General features: G+C 47.1%; 1 protein-coding gene across 5 annotated transcripts in view; it reads left to right on the plus strand.

Annotated features, from left to right (window-relative positions):
• The first annotated feature begins 9,527 nt into the window (after positions 1-9,527).
• Positions 9,528-12,227, plus strand: part of CUL1 (cullin 1) — a 102,605-nt gene continuing 99,905 nt past the window's right edge. Inside the window, exon 1 of one of the 5 annotated variants that reach the window (XM_055392319.1) lies at positions 9,528-10,103. The gene's annotated coding sequence lies outside the window, so the exon portion shown is untranslated. The other 4 variants (XM_031012860.3, XM_031012862.2, XM_031012858.3 and 1 more) reach the window with 4 other exon arrangements.

Below are 12,227 nucleotides of genomic sequence, written 5' to 3' on the forward strand. Positions count from 1 at the left end.
GAATGCAGAGGTTGCAGTGAGCCGAGATTGCGTCACTGCACTCCAGCCTGGGTGACAGAGTGAGACTCTGTCTCAAGAAAAAAAAAAAAAACAAAAATACCTTTATTCTTTAAAAATGGTCAGAGAAATTAGGCAAATTCTAAAGCGGTCTCTTCCCTTGGCATCCCATAGAAAAATTAACTGGCAAAAAAGTACCTTTTCCCATAAAGTGGCAGTATAATATCTTTCTAGTTATTATCTGTTAATTGATGATTTCAGCCTGCCAGCTCCATTTTTCCATTCCCAGAGTGAATATCAAGTCAAAAGCAACTGACCCTACAGACCAGGAAAACAAAGCTCTAAAGCCATTGAAATTTCTTAAATTCTCTGTGTACATTATCTTAATACTATAATTGTTCTTTAAAATACATCATATAAACAAATGGTGTTGATGGGCTATGCCATGTTCCTGGCATGAATGTAGTATGACCTGGGAAACACACTTCATCATTCATGACTAGAATGTTCTCTCTGATTTATGCCAATAAAAACTTGGAATAATCCAGGATATACTTAACAAGTATTACATGAGAGCATGCATGCAAGAATCGTGACTCAAACACTTAAAACCCATTTTTGGCAATTGAAAAAAGAAAGTTCGGGAGGAGGAGGGGTTTGTCAGAGGTCTTTTGCTCGGTGTTTATTAAGAAACACCAGGATACAGTGAGGGCAAAGAGGCTGAGGAAACTTCAGAGAGAAGATGACATTGCATCAGGAACCTGAGGAATGATTGAGATTTCTCCACAGAAAGAAAAAGGAAGAGGACATTTCCAACAACGGAAAACCAGGAGCACCCAAATGGCCTGGGAAGCATCTGCCTGGTTTCAAGTGTGTCTGCAGCACATGATCTAGGAAGAGACGTGGCAAGAACAGACACTGGGAAAAGGGACTGAGGTCTCAACGTGAAGATGATTATTGAATGTCTTGTTCCAGTACGTGAAACCATCAAAAGTTTGTTTTGTTTTGTTTTGCTTTTTTGAGGCAGAGTCTCACTCTGTCACCCAGGCTGGAGTGCAGTGGCACGATCTTGGCTCACTGCAACCTTCATCTCCCTCCCAGATTCAAGCAATTCTTCTGCCTTAGCCTCCAGAGTAGCTGGGATTACAGGCGTGTGCCACCACACCCGGCTAACTGTTGTATTTTTAGAAGAAACAGGGTTTCACCATGTTAGCCAGGCTGGTCTTGAACGCCTGACCTCAGGCGATCCTCCCGCGTTGGCCTCCCAAAGTGCTGGGATTACACACGAGAGACACTGTGCCCGGTCCCATCAAAAGTTTTTGATAGCTATATTAACAGTGATAATAACATACTAATATTTTCTATGTATCAAATATCCAACACCAAGAAATGCTATAATTTATTTGTTAAAATCTCCTGTGAAGTGTCAACTATTCCCTGTTTTTTTGTCTTGTTTTGTTTTTTTAAGAAGAGTCTCACTCTGTCATCCAAACTAGAGCGCAGTGGCACGATCTCGGCTTACTGCAACCTCTGCCTCCAGGGTTCAAACAATTCTCGTGCCTCAGCCTCCCATTACAGGCGCCTGCCACCACGCCCAGCTAGTTTTTTTTTGTATTTTTAGTAGAGACAAGTTTTCACCATGTTGCTCAGGCTGGTCTCGAACTTCTGAGCTCAGGCAATCTGCCTGCCTCAGCCTCCCAAAGTGCTGGGATTACTGTGTGAGCCACCGTGCCTGGCCAGTATTCCCATTTTATAAGTAGGAAACTGAGTCATAGACAGATTAAATAACTTGTCCAAAGTCAAACAGGAAGTAAGCAGTAGAGCCAAAATTTAAACCTGGGTGCTAGCTCCAGAGCCCATGCTGTCTTGCTTCTTGAGGAAGTCATGACCATATTTTAGAAAAATAGCTCCACAGCTGTGTGGAGGATGAATTGGAGGAGACCAGAGGCAGACAGACAGTGAGGAGGCCCTTTCAGCAGTCCAAATGAAAGCAAATACAGGAATAAACTCGATGGGATCTAATAAACAAACGGAGCGGGGAAAGGGCAGAACAGGAAATAACTGAGGCTGCTAACTTGAATAACTGGGCAGATGGTGATGCCAATATCAGAGACAGAAAAACAAAGGAAAAGATATGAGATGGGTTGGGGTAGAATAAGGAATAATGGTCTTTATTTGAGGCCAAATGGTTTGAAATATGAAGGACGTTCAAGTAGAGGGGTCTGGCAAGCAGCTAGACCTAAAGTGTGGGAGAGGTCAAGCTGAAGACAGAGATGGACCGGTACTTTTGAAGGTAGCAAATGTTAGCTTCAGCTCTCCTCACCTGCATGGGGTCTTCCAAGCACCTGGCAAGGGCCTTAGCAATATGTTCATGTTGTCATGTTTCTTTTTTGTAAAAATTTCAAAAGTAGGTTGTTTTTGCTGTGATTAAGACTAAGACTGTTACCTCTTTCCACCCTAACATCTTCTTCACACTTCCCCCAGGTCAGGTGGCACTGGAGTCCTCTAGGCATTTGGGGGGACCTGTTTAGGGGCAAGATAAGTTTGAGATACAATATAGGTTGGGCTTCATGGGATACATTTAGGGGAGTTCCATGTGTAACTAAGTTATTGCTAGCCATCCTAGCATAGACATTTTCTTAAAGAGTACTCCTTTGTTAAATTATATAAACTTCAAGCACCATGAAACCTAGAAGTGTCCCTGAATAAAGTCGGAGATGATAACTTGACATAGATGACAAGTGAAACTGACAAGATCACACAAGAAGAAGATGTAGCAAGAAAAGATGGCCAAGAATGGAACCTTCAGGAACCCACATTTAAGAGGAGGGTGGAAGAGAGCCAGATGCAGAAAGATTTATCAGCTAGAAAAGCCATGAGGGCATAAGAGTTTGGGAGTCAAAGGATGAGTGGTTTCATGATGGAGGGGCAGGTAGAACGAACATCAAATGCAGGAGAGGAACTGTTGAACTTAGTAGGTGTGTAGGGATGGGCTGAGTCACTAGGAGGTAGGAAACTTGAGGCAATGAGTATAAATTCCTTTTTTTTTTTTTTTTTGAGACAGAGTCTCACTTCATCACCCAGGCTGGAGTGCAGTGGTGTGATCTTGGCTCACTGTAACTTCCGCCTCCCAGGTTGAAGCGATTCTCCTGCCTCAGCCTCCCGAGTAGCTGAGATTACAGGTGCCTGCCACTGCGCCCGCCTAATTTTTGTATTTTTAGTAGAGATAAGGTTTCACCATGTTGCCCAGGTTGGTCTCGAACTCCTGACTCAAGTGATCTGCCCACCTCAGCCTCCCAAAGTGCTGAGATTACAGGTGTGAGCCACTGCGCCCGGCCAAGTATAAATTACTTTTTAAAGAAAGAAAATCCCATTTGCTACATCTGGGGTATCCCACATAGTTCTTGTGGTTTAATGTTATGCGTCAGCTTGGTTGGACCGTGGTGCCTGGATATTTGGTCAAACATTATTCTGGATGTTTCTGTGAAGGTGTTTTTTGGATGAGATTAACAGTCATTGGTGGACTTTGTTTTATTTATTTTTGTTTGTTTTTTCTTTTCAAGACAGAGTCTCACTCTGTCATCCAGGCTACAGTGCAATGTCACCATCTCAACTCACTGCAACCTCTGCCTCCCGAGTTCAAACGATTCTCTTGTCTCAGCTTCCCAAGTAGCTGGGATTGCAGGGGTGCGCCTCCATGCCTCGCTATTTTTGTATTTTTGTAGAGACAGGGTTTCACCATGTTGGCCAATCTGTTCTCGAACTCCTGACCTCAAGTGATCCACCCACCTCGGCCTCCCGAAGTGCTGGGATTAATTACAGGCATGAGCCACCGTGCCTGGCCTCATTGGTGGACTTTGAATAAAGCAACTTGCCATCCATATGTGGGTGGGCCTCATCAAATTGGTTGAAGGCCTTAATAGAGCAAAAGACTGACATTTCTTGAGCAAGAAGAAATTCTGCCATCCTGATGGCCTTCACACTTGAACTTCAACATTGGTTCTTCTGTGAGTGTCCAGCTTGCCAACCTACCCTGCAGATTTTGGACTTGCCAGCCTCCATAATTTAATACAGTCCTGTACAAACTTGTTCAAGAATGTCTTTAAGAAGCTTACCCAGTGCAAGGGGAGAAGTGGAATTCACATCAGGTAGAAGAGCAGGGAAGGTTTCACTAAAGAGATTGCATTTCAGGTAGGCCCAGAAGGACGGGTTATATTTGGGTAAGCAGTGACTGGAGAAGAGCAATTTCTGTGGAAGTTACAGTTGGATGAGGAAATACATGGAGCCTAATCAGGCATTCATAGGAATCTAGTTTGGATCTGGTATGATAAGTATAAGAAACCAGAGGGACTGATCCATTGGAGTCAAAGTGTAGAGAATGCTTCAATATTAGGAATGAGGTGTTTGAGATTCTTTTAGGAAGCAGAGAATTACAAAAGGTCTTTGAGCAGGAAAGTGGAATGACTGAATTTCATAGTACAAACAATCCCATTAGTGCATGAGTTGGGTTCTAACCACTTTCAGTATAATATGTGCCACGCACTGTGCTAAATGTTGTAGATATAATGACAAAAGACACAGCGTCTGAATTCAAGAAGCTAACAATCTGTGAGGAAGTAGGAGATAGAGAAGGGAAAAATTATAATGCGATATAATAACCACATGGTACAAAAGAATTACACAAGACGGACAACTAATCCAGGTGCAGACATGGGGTGGGTTGAGATATGGAGGGTCATAGAAAACTTCCTGTAAAAAGCAATTCTAGGCTAGGCTCAGGGGTGCACTGTAGTCCCCGCTGCTCAGGAGGCTAAAGCAGTAGGGTCACTTGAGCCCAGGAGTTCGAGACCAGCCTGGGCAACATATCAAGTCTCGGTCTCAAAAAAAAACAAAAACAAAAAAAAACACAGAAATACACAACGACAAAGGGAAAAAAGTAGCCTGGGCAACATTGCAGGGAAAAAAAAAAAAAGCTGGGCATGGTGGCACATGCCTGTGGTCCCAGCTACACAGGAGGCTGAGTTGGGAGGATTACTTGAGCCCGGGATGTCAAGGCCACAGTGAGCTGTGATCAGACCACCACACTTCCAGCCTGGGTGACAGAGACAGACCCTGTCTTCAAAAAAAAAAAAGAAAGAAAAAGAGGAAAAAGAAAACAATATTTTAGGACACTTTTCTTTCTCTGAATAATATCTCATAGAAACTAGGTTGAATAATTGGAAAATACATTGCTATTTCATCTCATACAATGTTACGATGGTGTTTAGGCCTCCCAGGTCAGACTCAAAAGGTTAATTCATGACTATCTTACAGCAGTATTTTCTGGATTCCAAAATAAGAGGCCTAGAACTGGCAATATGCAAGATCTGAAATTGGACAGGTTAAATTTTTAAATCCTTCCTTCTCCTTTTCTTCATTTTCTTCTTTTGCTTAAGGCTCCTCCTCCCAGAACCTCTGGCCTAAGGCCTTCAGCCTTCCCTGAGGCACTCAGTGTTTTTCCAAAACTTGATTTGCCCCAAACTTTCTGGGTTTAGGTGCTACTGATCTGTGTTAAAAGGAAGGCGACCTGGCCACATGAAGTATGGTAATCCCAGCACGTTGGGAGGTCGAGGCAGGAGGATTGCTTGAGCCCAGGAGTTCAAGATCAGCCTGGGCAACATAGCAAGATCCCATTGCTATAAAAAAGTAAAAAAATTAGCTGGGGATGGTGACAGGTGCTACTCGGGAGGCTGAGATGGGAAGATTGTTTGCATCCAGGAGGTCAAGGCCGCAGTGAGCTGTGATCATGTCACTGCATTCCAGCCTGGGCAACAGAGTGAAACCCGTCTCAAAAAAAAAAGCAACCTGATTGAACTAGTTAATGCCAATGTGTGAAAAACTATCAAGCACTCCTACCTCCTAGAGCCATTTGCATCTTTAAGAAATGATACTTAAGAATCTTTGGTGGAATTCCAGGCAATAAAAACAAGACCTTTGTGTATTTGTTTAGATACGCAGCTTATAAGTCAAGAGTCGAGAGGATGAGGTCTACCAATACTATGTTTCCCCTTCAGACAGTTTGTGACTTTGGTAAGTATATTTCTGCATCATACTTTACATCTAGTTACCTCTATTATTATAATCTTGTTTATTTGGCATTTGATGGACCAAAATTAGCTACAAAATCCTTTTTAATGAAACCAAAGTAGGGGATTAGGCCGGGTTACAGTAATGCTTGTAATCCCAGCACTTTGGGAGGCTGAGGTGGGAGGATCACCTGAGTCCAAAAAGTTGAGGCTGCAGTGAGCCATGATCATGCCACTGCACTCCAGCCTGAGCAACAAAGTGAGACCCTGTCTCAAAAAAAAAAGGACAGAAGGTAAGAAAGAAATTAAAGTAGGGGACTTAAACACCTGCTTCTTCAAAAAGAATTTAAAAATCTAGGTATAAGAAATCATTCGATTATTTCATCTCTTTCCAGCTTCCTTTGGATACTAATCTAGTTGAATTACTCTGTATAGTTAGTCATAGCATATATGTAACTACTTTTATAAGCAGAACTATTTTTTTTAAAAAATCACAAGTAATGTATATTTCATGATTTGGATTAAATAAACAAGTTTAATTGAAAAATTATCATTGTCATAGGTAATATTTATTAAGGATTTAACTTACAACAACCTTATATGAGATACTATTATTATTAATTTTTTGAGGCAGAGTCTCACTCTGTCACCCTAGGCTGGAGTGCAGTGGCGCAATCTCCACTTACTGCAACCTCTGTCTCCTGGGTCCGAACGATTCTCTTGCCTCAGCCTCCTGAGTAGCTGGGATTACAGGTGCATGCCACCACAGCCGGCTAATTTTTGTATTCTTAGTAGAGACAGGGTTTCACCTTGTTGGCCAGGCTGGTCACCTCAAGTGATCCACCTGCCTTGGCCTCCCAAAGTGCTGGGATTACAGGCATGAGCCACCATGCCCGGCCAAGCTACTATTATTATCATCCCTATGTCATAGACGAAGAAACTGAGGCACAGAGAGGTTAAGTAACTTGCTCAAAGTTCCCCAGATAATAAGCAATGATGCCAGGATATAAACTCTGGCAGTTTCATGTTCCCTCCCGGCTGCTTCCCACCTACTTTTGATTCAGTAGATCTGGAACAGGGCCCTCGGAATTAGTAAAGTCCCCAGCTGATTCTGAAGCAAAGCCAGGTTTGAGAACCATCCTGTTAATTCACTTTGCACTGGATGGCTAGTTACTTACCTGTGTCTTAGAAATAACAGTTCATATGGTTAATCAAGTAACACCTGTACCCTTTCATTTCAGTAGTAAGCAAATTTGCTTGGAATCTGCTTCAGTGTTCTTTGGGCACTGTGGTGCTGAGGGGGCAGGTGAACGTTAGGAAATTGTCTCTCACCCCACAGCACAGACCACCTAGTTTAAAGGCACATGTGAACAGGCAATCAGGGAGAGATCACAAAGCTTGGGTAGAAGGTGTAAGGTGGGCTTCCTGGGAGGGGGTGTGAGCTGGATCTTGAAAAGTGAGCATGATTTGGAGATGGAGGAAAGAAGTGGGGAACGGTATCTGTTAAGGGAACAACTGAAGGAGGCCCTCATAAATGGCGATTCACAGCTCATCTGTGGGCCAGTGAGTACAACCAACAGGACCGGATGGCATTGAGAGTTCCTTCTGGGAAGTGGCAGGAAATAAATTTGGAAATGCAAGTTTGGACAAGATCTGGTAAACCTTAAGTGCCAGGTCCAAATCTGGATTGAACACTATAAACAATATGGAACCACTGAAGCTTGAAAGGACAAAATTATAATGATGAAGGTATCAGTTTAGAAGGAATAATCTGCCATCAGTCACGACACAACTGGAAGGATAAAGCGATAAGAACCAGGAAAAGCATTTAGAAGGCTAAAGGACCAACGTAAGTGTGGGAGAATATCTTAGTAAAGGAGTGGATATACACAGAATCGGGAGTCACCGGGTCAGGTTATGCCACTGATCAGGCTGAGTGATTTGGAGCAAATTGCCTAACATCTCTGAGCCTTAGGTTTTTTCATTGAAAAAATGGGTATGATGATGATAATGACTGACCCAAAATAGGCAAAGGATTTCTCTAGGATGGTGACAGCTCTGGGATACAAGGTGAATGGGCCAGGATTTTGAGTCTGTTTCCAGGTCTGTATGAATTAAAGAATGTGTTATGAATGGCAACAGAGACATCCACTTTGCGGAAGATGAGGAAGGGAGGGGAACTAATGGTTGGTGAATGTTCCACGAATTATGTGGGAATTATAAAGAAATTACTCTTCACACTCTTATGAAGTAGGTATTTTTATCTCAAATTAACAGTTGACCTTACTAGAGCAAAAGATAGTAATTTGACTTACTGGATATGACTCAAATTTGAGTAACTAGATATAAACCAAGGTCTGCTAAAATCTAAAACTTGGGCTTTTCCAGCTAGTACATCATATTTAGATTTGAAAGTTATATTTTATTTCATTGCTTTTGGCCTAATGTTGTAGTCGGTTGAGACTGTTTTGAACTTTGATTCTGACATCTATCAGATTAATTATCCCTCCAAACTTTGGGTCATCCGAGAGAGACACCAATTTTGCTGAGTTGGGGGGTAAAGATGCAGGAAGGATGTTTTAAAGTAGAAAGAGAGCAGCAGGTGGCCTTGACCTGTGAGGTAGGAGGCAAGGTTATCTGCGCAGAGTAAATGCAATCTGGATGTTAAGTGGACGTAAAAGTCGATGGAATAAATTTGCTGCTAAGAATGATCGTGTAGGCAGGTGGAGAGTAAAGAATAGAAAGGAGTTAAGAACCAGGAATGGAGGCAGTGAGAAGAGGGAGGGTGGTGTGGATGGAGCAAATACTGCTATTAAGGAAAAAGAGAGGGTGGAGGAAACAAACAATACAGGGAAGGTTGACCCACTCAGCCCTTCTATTCAGCTGGAGGAAGTCACAGAAAAGGAGGCTATATTGAATGGTAAGACTGGAGAAGACTGGTTAGGGAATAGGAAGATAAGTTGTTGTCTAAAAAACGCAGTCTCCAGTAAAAGGAAGAAATTGGGACTTTTTTTAAAACCCCACATAGGTACACTGGAAAACATGGGCCACAGGGATAAACCTTCCATTTTTACTTCCAACCTTACCATGTGCTCACACAAAAAGGTGTTAAATACATGTCAGTTTTGACGAGGTTATTTAAAAGTGTAGGATATAAACCAAGAATTTTTCACACCCCAAAACCCCGCACAAATTAAGGGATTACATATCTGAGTGACAAGTACATACAAACGCATTACTTCTAGAGATACTTAGATGTAGATAAAAGACCACATTTCAATAGAGGGATCACATAGAGCAGTGGGATGTTTCTTCTGAGATAACCCACTTTATGCAGGAAACAGTGTGGACTCTGGGGACGGCCTCTGCTCTGGCTGAGGATTTCTGTCCCAGAGCGGTACAGGAATCTGCGTAGTGTTTTAGTTTGGAGAAAACGGGAAGTTACACTCATCACATCTTTTGCCCAGATGATAGAATTCGAAATCCCCCCGGGGTTGTTCATGGAATGAGCCGCTCTGTTATGTTGTGAGCCGTGGTATTAATCAGCCACCCCTCACTAGGTGTGGGGGTTCCACCACGCTTCCTCCACCCCCCGTCACCACAGCAGCGGGTAGTATTTAGGTTGAATATTCCAAAGAGTCAATTATGACAGTTAATTTCAAATGAGATGACTTCGAAGTACACGTGAAAACAATACTATTTTATATCACGACTCATGCCATCCGTATGTGTAATCAAAGCCTTCTAAGTCTTGATTTGTCCTTACAAAGACGAAGGATAGAGTGAATGTCAAAATTTGCCAAACAGGAGTTAGTGAAAGTCTGAAGGGGAAAGCCTAGTTAGGTTTCATCTTAGAAGTGATTTTTAAAAAGAAACACGCAGATAAGCTCGAGCTTTCTGGAGCCGATTCCTAAGGCCTTGCAGGTGTTAAGGGGGTCGAGAATTGGCTGAGGTTCCTCGGAAGTCTGCGCCGATTCGGAGGGCCACCTCTGACTTTCTGATCTGGGGTGCATCCCCCAGTCCCTGTCCCGGTCGACAAAGGTGGGGAGTCAGGTTCCAGGCAAGCTGGGGGTGGGGGTGCGCACAGGGGAGGGGCAGGGGACTGGGACCCCCTCTTCTTCGGGGTGCTTCGGGCCGTTTCTCCAGAGGCTGGTGGTGTCCCCGACCCAAGCAGCTCAGCCCCGCTCGCGAGGTCCGAAGTGGCGGGAACGGGTCCTCCGCGGCGGTCCCAAGGCGAGGGAGGCTGTAAAACCTGGCAGAGAATCCGGCGCGCCGGGTCGGGGATGTCTCGGGTGTCGGGGGCAGGGGCCGCAGGCTCGCAGGTAGAAGCTCCCCACGCGAGCGGGGGCCTCAGCCGCGGAAGGGGCGCCCCCGGGGCCGCCGGCAGCGGCGGGCGGGCAGGAGCTTTCCGGGCCCCTCCCGCGCCTCGGGCTGGCGGGGCGATGGCGACGACGGTTTCCCGGCTCCCCCGCCCCGGACGCCTATGGCGGTGCGTTCCGGCCCTCCCCCAACAGCTTCTCCCCCGCGGTCGCCGGAGCCGGTGAGGCCGAGAGGGCGGGGAGCCGCGCAGGGAAGGCGAGAGGGCGGAGGTTGCGTGGTGCAGGCGGCGGCGGCGGGAGGAGGAGGGCCGGGCGGGCAGGGGAGGAGGAGGAGGCGGGCGCCGTGTCGCACGCAGCTCCAGGCGGGGCAGCCCCGGTAGCTGAGGGACGCAGCTAGACCTTGGCGGGACGGGGCTTTCGCCGGGGCCCAGGCCCAGGGACCAGGCGGAGGCATCGCGGGAGCCTTTGGGGCACCACAGAGATGCGGGTGAGTGTCGGCAGCCGCCGGGGCCGAGAGGAGGTGGCGGCGGCGGCGGCGCAGGCCCGGCCCCGAGCCGCGGTGTCGCAGTGACTCGGGCCGCGACGGCCGAAACCAGGCGCCTGGCGAGGCCTGAGCCGCCGAAACGCGGCCGGGCAGAATGGCGGCCAGGCCGGGGGACTCGTGGGCGGAGGACGCAGAAGGTGGCAGAGGAGCGAGCGGGGCCGGGCCCTGAGTCACCCCGGACGGGCCGGGGCGGCCAGGCCTGGACTACGCACTGGGAAAAAGCACGATTCATCGCGCCTGGAGGCGGCGGCCTGGTGGCGCCGGCCCCTTTCCCCGCCGCGACCGGGCTGGGTTCTCGGAGGGTGGGCCGACGTGTGGCCCGGGGCGGCTCGGGCGTCCGCGCCTCGCCTGGTGAGGCGACCTCCGCGGGACGCCGGGACCCGTGCCCTTGCCCCCTCGCGCCCACGCGTCTTCCCGGCGCTGCTTTCCGGCCGACGCGTGCTCCCCTGTGAGCCCTGGGCTCACGCGCAGGAGCAGCCGCGGAGCCGGGCTCTCTCGCTTTCCGGTTCCCTGCCCGCGGCTCTCGGGTTCCCCGCCTGCATTGTTGCGAACGTGCAGGGCGCTATTATTGGGTAACAGTCGCCCTTTTGCCCCGTTCTCCTGGGAGAGCGGGCCGGGGCATGCGCGCAGGGATGCTAGCCCGGCGGCCGAACCGGACAGAGCCCCCCGGCGCCCGCCTATCGCTCGCTAGTCGGGCCGGGCCCTGCGCTGCGGCCTCGGCGCGCCCCCGGTCCCACCGGGAGCGCGCGCCCTGACCCTGAGGGTAGCCGTGCGCCCGCCAGGCTGCTGGGGCTTGGGGTCCCCAGACTCGGGGGTCGTCGCTTTTTTTTCCCCTAAGATCTGAAAGACCCCTGTTTCTGCCACCCGTGCAGTATTGTGTAGCGCAGACATAAGATAAGAAAGAGAGGAATGCTGGTAGACATTCCTTGAAATGAATCCCCAAAGTTAGGGTTTTCTCCCTGGCTGGCTTTGCCAAAAAGAGGATTCTCTTTTCCGATTGGGTCACTCTTGGTTGCTTCTGGTTCGTAGTAGGGGTTAGTGGTAAGTGCGCAAATACTGAATTGCAGTCTACTTAAATATTTGTTTGCTCTGTGTAATTGCTCTTTCCTGTAGTAGCATTAAAATCGTCAAAAGTTCTGAGTGGAGTAAACGATCACACTTTTTGGAATGCACTTAACGAAGCTGCAGAAGAGGAACTAGATTCCTTTTTTACTTCAAGCCATGAGCTTCTAGGACCTAAGCATAGCTTAACGCCTCGCAGAAGTGTGTGCAGTTTTAAGTTTAACACTTCATTTCATGGTG

This window comes from Gorilla gorilla, chromosome 6 (genome assembly GCF_029281585.2).
Source record: "Gorilla gorilla gorilla isolate KB3781 chromosome 6, NHGRI_mGorGor1-v2.1_pri, whole genome shotgun sequence".
Classification (NCBI taxonomy): Eukaryota; Metazoa; Chordata; class Mammalia; order Primates; family Hominidae; genus Gorilla; species Gorilla gorilla.